Below are 10,083 nucleotides of genomic sequence, written 5' to 3'. Positions count from 1 at the left end.
AGTCACTTTTTAAGTCGTTCGCCAGAAAAGCTGCAAGAGGGGGACTTCAAGAGAGAGCAGTTTAGAATCAGGCAAAACTGGATTGCAGAATTTGTGGGCTGAGCAGTATGTGCAGGTGAAGACAACTAAAGCTTTCCTTTACGTTGCTTAAAGATGTGCTACAATTAAGTAGACACCTGGTATTTAAATCACCCATAGACTATGAGAAAGTATTTACACAATTGTAAGCGAGGAACAATCTTTTATTGGAAAGTAATGATAATGAAAGTAGGACTATTTTCAATTCACTCACCTTTTTAGAATGCGGACTCTCGAAACTGAATGTTTCAAGTACATATTAAATCTCTGCCACACTTGGGTCACTGTGAGAATTAAATGCCACATAGTAAATGTTAGCTATTGTTACCATCACGATCATTTACATGTCCAGTTTGACTAGAAGTTCTGCCAACGTGAATAAGAGAATAGTCTCGTGGTTAGAGGCATAAAAAAAAAACCTCTATGCTGAAATCCTAGCTTGCAAATAGAAACTGTGGTCATTTAACCATGTGATTCATTATAATGGTGAGAATGATATGCCTTAAATAAGTTAGATCACGTGAAGCTTGAACACTTTCTTAACTGAAGTGTTGCTCTTCGTATTTTCTGAATCTGGTAGTCGTGGAAAGAAATTTGACAGTTTTAAACATTCTCCTTTAGTTATAAGTGATTTTTGAGTTACAGCAGTAAAATTGCCTGAATTAAAATTCATAGGGCCTGAAATAATCTTCAAATAATTAGGTTCTTTTTCAGATAATTTTTTTACTATTGATAAAGTATTGATTAAAATGTCTTTTAAAAACATGCAGGGGAGCCTGGCTAGCTCCGTTGATGCAGCATGCAGGTCTTGATCTCCGGGTTATAGGTTGTAAGTTAGAACCTCAGGCTGGGTGTAGAGATTAGCTAAAAATAAAATCTTAAGAAAAACAACAGCAAAAAACATATAGTAAGATTAATAAATTTTGGTGATTGTTATTTTGAAATTTACCGTAATAAGAAAGTACAATACCTGATGGTACAGATTGATCTTAATTTTAATTGAAAAATATGACCAGTAAGATACAGAACCTAAGTATGCTTAATAAGATAAAACTTCAATTTGCCAAGCAGAAATGTTGAATTCACTAAAATACATGTCTTCATTTGAGACCTTCCTTTGGTTAAGGAAAATTATAAGTGTTTCAAAGCAACTCAACATCCACTATGATGGCTTTGGTGTTTTTTGTTTTTTTTTTTTAATTTTTTTTTCAACGTTTTTTATTTATTTTTGGGACAGACAGAGACAGAGCATGAACGGGGGAGGGGCAGAGAGAGAGGGAGACACAGAATCGGAAACAGGCTCCAGGCTCTGAGCCATCAGCCCAGAGCCTGACGCGGGGCTCGAACTCACGGACCGCGAGATCGTGACCTGGCTGAAGTCGGACGCTTAACCGACTGCGCCACCCAGGCGCCCCTTTGGTGTTTTTTCAGTAGTGCTTGTATCATACTTGGTGTTCCCTCCATGCAGTACTTAGGGTAGTTAATGCTTTTACTTTGATTGGTCTTTTTACATTTTTTTTAATGTTTATTTATTCTGGTGGGAGAGGGGGACAGAGCTCAAGAGGGGAAGGGCCAGAGAGAGAGGGAGACACAGAACCTGAAGCAGGCTCCAGGCTCCGAGCTGTCAGCACAGAGCCCAATGCGGGGCTCGAACTCAAGAGCTGGAGATCATGACCTGAGCCGAAGTCTGACGCTTAACCATCTGAGCCACCCAGGTGCCCCTGAGTGTTTTTCTTAGAACGTTAACTTCAAGCTTTTTGTTCTTGATGATTTCCTACATGATTCATTTACTGTGGTCCTTGTGAAGACATATTGTTATCTAGAAAATCACAGCTTAGAAGATTTGTGTCTCTTTATTATAGGTTTCTTTTTTCAACATATAATGGCATGGTATGGTATGATCTGAAGACTGTGTATGGGCTTTGCAGTGCAGTTTGTTTTTTGGGTTTTTCCAGCTTTTGAATCTGAGCTCTAATGCTTTCTGTGATTTTAGGCAAGTTACTTGACAGCTTTGGCTTTCTTCTCTATAGAGATAAAGATCCAACTGTTACTGTGAGGATTAAATGAAATAATCTGTATAGCTCTCAAAAAGCATAGAGGTAAAAAGAGGTATTATTTACAGGGTAAGAAATGGGTAGATACCAAGATTATAGGCAAGTTTATAGAAGAGGGCAAACCTTAAGTAGAAGAGACATTGTGAACACTAGCTTTAAATTTGTTTAAGTGAAAAGTTAAAAATAGGTTATTGTTTATACATATTTGCATACATTTAAATTTTTGACTTAACACATTATAACTTTCCAAATCCACCTTTAAAAAAATAAATTGTTCTATCAAATATTTGTGAACTAGGAGTCTTGATTTAATTTTTGATACCACTGATTCATAGTAATTTTATATACATGATAAAAGGACCATAAAAAGAGCATTCATTTACTTTAAAAGACAAGAATAATTTTATTTTCTAAAGGACTTTTGAGCAACATTTTTTAATGTTAATAAGTTACAAGATCTGGCACTGATATTGAATATATTTCAAGATCCTTTAAGTCTTAGGATGCTAACAAGGTACCTAGAATTAGGAAAATCTTTTAAGACTAAACTAAAAGTGGTTTCGTCCTTCAGTTATCCTGTTTGGGGATTTATTCTCAGGTAATTGGTTTTAACAGATACATGTTAGTATGCAAAAGTCTTTAGAGGAAACTCAACAAAATAATCAGTTGTTAAGACAGAATTACCTCTAAAGTTTTGAATAAAATTCCTGTTGAACAAAATCAAAACGGTATCCCAAATAAGGTCCACAGAGATATGAGTGACTGCAGTCTGAATAGTCTTTTCCTCTCTGCCATGCATTCAATATTTATAAACAATAAAATTCCCCCTTTCCCTATAAAACATCAAACTTCTAATTTAACAATTTTCTTCCTAATCTTTGCTTTTGATATAAGGTAAAATCCACTTTTCTAACATGATGTGAAACATTCTAGAAAGCAATTTGCCAGCAAAATGTGTGTGCTCTGAACTCCAATCATAAACTGTGTACACATGTAATACTTTATTCTTTGTTCTCTTTACATAATCCCAATACTGTTTGCTTAAGAACTAACTTTGTCAAATCAATTCCATGATTTTATAGAGGGTGTAGTTTGGGGAGGGGGACCTTTATTCTCAAGCTTTTATGTTTACAAAAAGTGCCCTGTTAGTAAATATTTCATGGGAGAAATTACTGGAGGTCTTTGTTTTAGTAGTAGGTATAGAATGTGAGTTGAAACAAAACCTTACTCCAAATCCCTGATTTGGACTGAGGAAACTGAATCATACGTTAAGTCATCTACCCCTGGACACATGCAGTTATCTGTAAAGTCAGTCCTGATCTTTAGTTTTCTTCAACTGAGTCAATTGATGGTTCTACTGTACTGGGCTGGTTACAGTTGTTTTATAATAAAACCTGCATAACAAAATCTAGTAGTTTTCTTTATGTGTAGAAAAAGAAAATATACATTGAATACCTTCTCATTACAGAAAAAATGCTGCTGTGAAGACATAATTATAGCTCTCACACAAATGAAGCCTATCATGATTTAGTGTCCCCGAAAGGAAGAATTTCAGTGGACAAGAGAGGGCATTTCTGGCAATAGTAGAATGCTTGAGGCCTGAGTTTAAACTTGAGCGACTGCCTGAAGGTAATACTTTTATTTCAACTAATTGAAAGTAACAGCTGTGTAAAAGTTTGTACCTATTACATATTAATGAAAAGTCAAATTGCACTTTGTATATAGGTATTTCATTCTATTTGTATTTACCAGTTGGAAGAAAGCATTTTATACCTAGCTACTTGATATCTTCATCCTTAAAAACTTCACTTTGACATAGTTAATTGAAAGCCATGGATGATAATTTCCAGCATGTACTGACATTGAAGTTGGGGAAAATGTCACCCTGCAGTTGTCAGGGTTGAAAAGTGTAATGCAAAGTGATGGGGCAAGTAAGGGAGGAAGGAGTAATACTTTTGCTTCATTCAGATTTTGTCTTTTGAAAAGGATGTCAGTAACACAGAAATGTACTTTCAACCTCTGGTTCAATAGTAGGTTAGTCAATAGATATTGACATCCATTTTTCCATGTAGAAACTAAGTAGTATTTTCCCAATGTAACACAAAAAAACTTCCTTAACCTATTGTGTAGATGTACATACTGAAAGGAAGATCTTGAGTTTTGAGTTCCCAAAAGATAGTATAAAAAGAAATTATCTTTGGCAAAATCTCAGTGTGAGCAAAGCCCTGAAGTAGGTGGTTTATGTTTGACAGTGTTCCTCTGTTAACAACATCTCCACCACCATCCTGTACTCTTCATTGCAGCGTTTAGCTCAGACCTCTGCAAAATCCCTTTTACATGTTCTGAGCTTCAAGTGTACTTGCTTTCTCATCTCCAAATTAAACTTTGCAGGGTAGCTGTTCTTAACTTTTCTTAAAGGAAGAAAGCTATCCTTATATAAATTTACACAAATTTGTTAATGGCTGATACTCTGTCCAGAGTTTTTTCTTTTTAACAGAAAATGCTTATTAACTCCAGTGAAAATTTCAGCTAGGGTAAGAGAAAGTAAATAAAATGAAAAAAAAAAAAATAGGCCAATAGGGTTAATTTGTAATGGGATCAGGGCAGCTATTAGGAAACTGGGAGTAAGTTTTTAGAATTCTTTCCCCTAAACTATTTGCACTTTGCACTTCTTCTTCCCAAGCTCCACTTTTGAATCTATTTGCAGAATGTTTTCTCAGTGACTGCAGTGCCTGCAAGATTAGAACTCTAGCTTTTTCATGGGACCAGAGATGTTTAGATTGTTTACAGGAGGGCTTTGGAGCTTTAGGGACTGACTCTAATTGAATTTCAACCAAGAAAAGTTGAGAACAATAATGAACAAAGAATTTTTTTTACCATCTAGAATTTGTTAACCTATCAGAAAAAAGGAAAAAGATTTAAAGCTTGACTAATGAAGGAAGGAAGGAGTTTTGTTACCTTGAAAGAGTTCCTATAGTATTAATAAAGAGTAGGCTTTGGGATCAGCACCTGTAGGCTTGAGTCCTTGCTCAGCCACTTAGTGTGTTTGTAATCTTGGGAAAGTTACTTCATTGCCTGAGTTTTATTTCCTTTTATGTAAATTGGAGCAAGTAACTGAATCACTTGCTGGGTTGTTGAAAGGATTATATAAAATGACAGATAGAAAACACTTAGCATAGTGTTTTACCATAGTGCTCAATAATTGATAACCTTGAGCAGTGAGCCTCAATTTCCTTTTCTGTAAAATGGTGATAATAGGTTCTACATCACAGAATAGTAGAGTGATTATTAATAATCCTAGCTAGTAATTAAGTATAATAAACATTCAATAGACATTAAATTTTATAGCTATGACAAATTCATAATCTTCATCTATTTTGTCATTGATAGTGCTTCATATTTAAACTCAAAAAACTCTCTAAAATTTTTTTTTTAATTTTTTTTAACATTTATTTATTTTTGAGACAGAGAGAGACAGAGCATGAACAGGGGAGGAGCAAAGAGAGAGGGAGACACAGAATCTGAAACAGGCTCCAGGCTCTGAGCTGTCAGCACAGAGCCTGACGCGGGGTTCGAACTCACGGACCGTGAGATCATGACCTGAGCCGAAGTCGGACGCTTAACCGACCAAGCCACCCAGGCACCCCTCTAAAATATTTCTTAATATTGATGTCATCATATTTAGCCAGTGAATATTTCAATATATTTAATTTGCTTTAAAAAATTAAATTGTATTCTGGACACCAGTTATTACAGTTTTAATACATCTCTCAGTAGGACTTCATTTTCAGTTGAATCTAACATAAGAATTTTCTTTTTGAATAGTATTCTTTTATTTTTCTACTCTATACATTGGAAGTCAGTCAATAAACAATAAATGAATTAAAAAAAATTTTAATGCTTATTTATTTTTGAGAGAGAGACGAGCGGTGGAGGGGGTAGAGAGAGAGAGAGGGAGACACAGAATCTGAAGCAGGCTCCAGGCTCTGAGCTGCCAGCACAGAGCCCGACGCAGGGCTTGAACCCACGAACTGTGAGATCATGACCTGAGCTGAAGTCGGACACTCAACCGACTGAGCCACCCAGGTGCCCCAACAATAAATGAATTTTAAACATTATCAGGATAATCAACTGTTAAAAACAAAAATCTTAGAACTGGGTGGGATCTTAGGGATCATCAGGACCAACTCTTCATTTTAAAGAACTAGAAATTCAAGTTCAGAAAAGTTCAGTTTGGATATTTTTCATCAAATCTAAACTGACTCTATGTACTCTCCTACATTTATGAAATGTGTAAATTTTTAAATAATACTGAAATGAGAGTCTATTAGGCATCTTAAAGTATACAATTTTAAAACTTTTTCAAAGACTGTATAGAAAAATATATTTAGAAGTTTAATACTGGGGCACCTGGGTGGCTCAGTCGTTTGAGCATCTGATTTTGGTTTAGGTCATGATCTCACAGTTTGTGAGTTCAAGCCCTGCACTGGCTCACTGCTGTCAGTGCAGAGCCTGCTTCAAATCCTTTCTTCCCCTTTCTGTCCCTCCCCTGCTCACCCTCTCTCTCAAAAATAAATTAAACCTAAAAAAAAAAAAAGTTTCATACTAAGCCCAGATAAGTTTTGATTATATCAATTAGATGACTGGTGTTTAACAGATCTTTGCCCTAAAGAATTTGGGGCAGCTGGGTTGCTCTGTCCAACTCTTGATTTCAGCTCAGGTCATGATCTTGTGGTTCATGGGTTCAAGCCCCACATTGGGCTCTGCGCTGATAGCACATAGCCTGCTTGGGATTCTCTGTCTCCCTCTCTGCCCCTCCCCTGCTTGCATGCTTGCATGTGTACGCTCTCTCGCTCTCTCTCTTTCTCTCGGTCTCTCTCTCTTACTCAAAATAAGGCTTAAAAAAATGGGGTGCCTGGGTGGCTCAGTCGGTTTGGGGGTCCGACTTCAGCTCAGGTCATGATCTCACAGCTCATGGGTTTGAGCCCCACATCGGGTTCTGTGCTGACAGCTCAGAGCCTGGAGCCTGCTTTGGATTCTGTGTCTCCCTCTCTCTCTGTCCCTACCCTGCTCATGCTCTCTTTCTCTCAAAAATAAAATAACCATTTAAAAAAAAAAAAAAAGAACCAACGGGTTTATATTTAGATAGGTGAAATTTTGGCCTTCATTTGCATGATTATAGGTAGGAAAAATTATTTATTTAACACTGAACAGTGTATTAGGAACTGCATGATGCCCTTTGCATACATTATTTTATTTAATCTTTATAACAACCCTGTGAGGTAGATGAATATTATTCCTATTTTGCAGATGAGAAAACTGAAGCTCAGGGTGGTTAACTAATTTGACAAATAAGCGTAAAGTTGATTTTCAAATTCCTACCATATAACTACGGAACAGTTCAACTATTTTATACAGTTTTACTAACAAAACTCTGTTTTTATTTGAAAATTTAATGAAAATATATTTTCTTGTATATCCTAATTCCAACATTGTCCAAATTGTGATAACTTAACCTAAAGTTTCAAGATAATTTTGGAATTCATGTACTGTTATTTGTTATTGACTTTACATTCTGCTTTTTTTTCTTTAAACTAAAGGACTGTATTTTTTTGCATAGTTTTAGACTTACGGAAAAATCAAGCAGGGTATACAAAGATTTCCATATTCTTACACCGCCCACTTCTTTCCTCTACCTGCTAGCACACAGTTGTCTCTGTTGCTAGCATTTCGCATTAGTGTGGTACATTTCTTTCTTTTCTTTTTTTCTTCTTTTTTTTTTTTTTTTTTAGGTTTTATTTATTTATTTTGGAGGGCTTGAGCTCACAACCCTGAGATCAAGAGTTGCATGCTCCACCTACTGAGCCAGCCAGCCAGGCACTCTTAGTGTCCTATATTTTATAAAGTTAATGAACCCATATTGATATGTTATTATGAACAATAGTCTAGTTTACATTAAAGTTCACTATTTGTGTTGTATATTTTTATAGATTTTGACAAAATCCATTTCAAAATGTCATGTATCCACCATCAGAATTGTTTCATCACCTTGGGGCGCCTGGGTGGCTCAGTCGGTTAAGCGGCCGACTTCGGCTCAGGTCACGATCTCACGATCCGTGAGTTTGAGCCCCGCGTCGGGCTCTGTGCTGACAGCTCAGAGCCTGGAGCCCGTTTCAGATTCTGTGTCTCCCTCTCTGTCTGCCCCTCCCCTGTTCATTATCTGTCTCTCTCTGTCTCAAACATAAATAAACGTTAAAAAAAAAATTTTTTTTTAAAAGAATTGTTTCATCACCATAAAAATCTTTCAACCTCTGGCAACTATTGATGTTACTGTGTCTATACCTTTTCAAGAATGTCATATATTTGGGGTGCTTGGGTATCTCAGTCAGTTGAGCATCCTACTCTTGATTTCAGCTTAGGTCATGATCTCAGGATTTGTGAGTTCCAGCCCCATATCCGGTTCTGTGCTGACTGTGCAGAGCCTGGTTGGGATTCTTTCTTTCCCTCTGTCTCTGCCCCTCCACTGCTCGTGCACTCTCTCTCTCAAAATAAATAAACTTAAAAAAAATTTTTTTTTAATGTCATATATTTGGAATCATATAGCCTTTTCAGAGTGGCTCCTTTCACTTATAAGTATGTATTTAAGGTTTCTCCATGTCTTTTTGTGGCTTAATAGCCTTTTTTTTTTAATTGAAGTATAGTTGACATATAATAGTTTCAGGCATATAGCCTAGTGATTTGACAATTAAAAACATTGCAAAATGCTTACTGTGATAAATGTAGGTACCATCTGTCATACAAAGTTATTACAATATTATTGACTGTATTCTCTGTGCTGTACTTTTTATCCTCATGACTTTTCTGTGGGTGTGACTTGTTTTATAACTGGAAGTTTGTATCTTCCAATTCCACATATAAGACAGGTCGCAGGGCATTTGCTTTTCTCTAGCTAGCTGTGTATCTTCTTTAGTAAAGTGTTTAATTCAAATATTTTGGCTACTTTTTATTGGGTTGTTGTCTTATAATTAAGATGAAACAGTTCTTTACAGAGTTTGAATACAAATTCCTTTATCAGGCATGTGTTTTGCAAATATTTTCTCCCAAACTGTCATGAGCAAAAGTTTTTAATTGTGATGAAGTCCAATTTGTAGACTTATATTTCATGCTTTTTGAGTCATGTTTAAGATATTTTTGCCAAACCCAGGCACCTGGGTGGCTTGGTAGGTTAGGCATTCAACTCTTTTTTTTTTTTTTTTTTTAACGTTTATTTATTTTTGAGATAGAGAGAGACAGAGCATGAACAGGGGAGGGGCAGAGAGAGAGGGAGACACAGAATCGGAAACAGGCTCCAGGCTCTGAGCTGTCAGCACAGAGCCCGACGCGGGGCTTGAACTCACGGGCCGTGAGATCATGACCTGAGCCGAAGTCGGATGCTTAACTGACCAAGCCACCCAGGCGCCCTGGCATTCAACTCTTGATCTCGGCTCAGGTCATGATCTTGCAGTTCGTGGGTTCAAGCCCCACATCGGGCTCTGTGCTGACAGCACAGAGCCTGCTTGGGATTCTCTGTCTCTCTCTCTCAAAAATAAATAACTAGACTTAAAAAAAAAGATATCTTTGCTAAACCCAAGGTCACAAAGATTTTCTCATATGTTATCTTCTAGAAGTTTTATAGTTTTACAGGCCATGATCCATGATTCAAGTCAATTTTTTTTAATATGGTTTGAGGTATCGGTCAATGTTTATTATTTTGCATATAGCTATTGTTTTAGCTGCATTTGTTGAAAAGACTGTCCCTTTTCTCTTAAGTACCTTGGCACTTTTATCAGAAAGCAATCGACTATATGCATGGAGGTCTGTTTCTGGATTCTTCTATCTCATTGATCTATTTGTCTTTACACTAATATCATACCATCTTGATCATTCTCGCTTCATAACAAGTCTTGAAATC

General features: G+C 36.4%; 1 protein-coding gene across 19 annotated transcripts in view; it reads left to right on the top strand.

The window, feature by feature from the left end:
- CARF (calcium responsive transcription factor) overlaps nucleotides 1-10,083 on the top strand; it is a 103,003-nt gene that overhangs the window by 833 nt on the left and 92,087 nt on the right. For all 19 annotated transcript variants that reach the window (XM_058708639.1, XM_058708621.1, XM_058708659.1 and 16 more), the window contains exon 2: nucleotides 3,601-3,761. The gene's annotated coding sequence lies outside the window, so the exon portion shown is untranslated. The remainder of the gene's footprint in view (nucleotides 1-3,600; nucleotides 3,762-10,083) is intronic.

Source organism: Neofelis nebulosa, chromosome 2 (genome assembly GCF_028018385.1).
Source record: "Neofelis nebulosa isolate mNeoNeb1 chromosome 2, mNeoNeb1.pri, whole genome shotgun sequence".
Lineage (NCBI taxonomy): Eukaryota > Metazoa > Chordata > Mammalia > Carnivora > Felidae > Neofelis > Neofelis nebulosa.
Note: the sequence above shows the minus strand (reverse complement) of the source record. Positions and strands in the feature narration are given on the sequence as shown.